General features: G+C 26.8%; 1 non-coding gene across 1 annotated transcript; it reads right to left on the reverse strand.

Annotated features, from left to right (window-relative positions):
* Positions 1-1,436: 1,436 nt before the first annotated feature.
* Positions 1,437-1,509, reverse strand: TRNAV-AAC (transfer RNA valine (anticodon AAC)). The gene has a single exon. It is a non-coding gene; the product is annotated as a tRNA-Val (tRNA).
* Between the last annotated feature and the right edge of the window lie 212 nt (positions 1,510-1,721).

The following is a 1,721-nucleotide window of genomic DNA, read 5'->3' on the forward strand; positions in this document are numbered from 1 at the left end:
AAAATAAAATTATTTTGGCATATATCCAGAAAACTACAACTCCTACAAAGATAAACATCATTAACTATTTTATAGTAAATTTAACTAGCTTTAATTTGAGTGCTGGCAGACATCTGTACGTCCAATGGTTTCTGAAATAAAGTTTTTCATAAATCAAACTTATTGTCCAAACAATTATAAATTTCATTGAATTAGTCAAAAATTGGGGTGAAATAACTGCCTTTTTTTCTTCTCGGCTCTTGCACTAATTATTCAGTTGACATCTCCACGGATCACAATATCACAACTACACCAACGGAAGGACAAGATGGATATACATCAATTCTTCGGTAAAAAAGGTGTGATTCAATGAGCCCAATTATTCGTCATATACATTATCTCTAAAAATAATGGGGGAACAAATAAAAAACATCCTTTATTAGATTCCATTCTTCCTCTTATATCTTACAGTTTGTTATTTCAGAGAGCCATTTATTCTTAACAACTAGAAATCCTAATATAATAATATAACATCATTTTAATTTCGTTTGCCGAATATGATGAAAACAACTACTCCTACAAAGATAAAGGTCACAAACTATTTTAATACTTATAACTCATAAAATACTTACTTATTAACCTAGCTTTAATTTGAGTGATGGCAGACATCTTTTATGATATGTTACTTTTTATAAAACTATACCCCTGGAACAGCTCTATTTGGACTCATATTTTAGCGAATTTACTCTACTATAAATGATTTTCTAATAGGTTTTCTAGTGTTGTAGGTAATTAAAAAGACAAGAAGATTCGAATGAAAAATTAATTTTTATACAGCCGGCACTTTGTAGTACCCTAACTATACTTGGCAGACTCATCAATCCAGACTAGTAATTATACGTATTTTCTATTAAAGTAATTAAAAATTGAGGTAATTGATAGCATGGTTGTAATTTTTGATCAGACATCCTGGAGTGGAGAAAATACTTAAACGTCGGGGCCTCTTAGATAATTTTTGTTAAAAAATATCAGAAATATGGAAGATTTAAGTCTCTATAATCATAAATATTAAGACACTGACTCATGTTTCTTTCATATAGCAGTATTATTGTTTTTAATCCTAATGATTTTCATATTGCATTATTAAAATTACAAAAGAAATTACCGATCTGAAGTCTTCGAAAGAATTTAGGATCTCTTCGTTTTGTAAATATTTATTTTTTTAATTATTTGTTTACACAAAACAAAACAATAGCATTAATATTGTATAAATGTTCTACAAAAATCAGTAATAAACGTTTGAGCATTATTATTTCTTTCCCTCTGGCTTTAATATTTAACATCTTCAATGTTTTTCTTAATTCAAAAAATTAATTATTTTAATTATATTTTACTTAAAAATATATTATGAAATTTTAAGTGTATGTAAAAATCAAAACTTTAAAAAAATAAAAATATGTTTCCGCCCAGGATCGAACTGGGGACCTTCTGCGTGTTAGGCAGATGTGATAACCGCTACACCACGGAAACTTATTTCAAAAAGGTCTTACATATATTTACAAGAATATGTTTCACACTTAACTATTTTAAGATATTTATTTTATTTTTCCATTTAATTATAATTATTAAATATTTTTTATTTATTTTTCTATTTATTTGTGAAATTATAGCTTACATTCATATAACCCATTAGTGTTGACATGATTAGCTCTTGATAGCTAAAGTAATTTTTGAACATAAAT

Source organism: Halyomorpha halys, unplaced genomic scaffold, assembly GCF_000696795.3.
Source record: "Halyomorpha halys isolate HHAL.00 unplaced genomic scaffold, Hhal_1.1 Scaffold863.1, whole genome shotgun sequence".
Taxonomy (NCBI): Eukaryota; Metazoa; Arthropoda; class Insecta; order Hemiptera; family Pentatomidae; genus Halyomorpha; species Halyomorpha halys.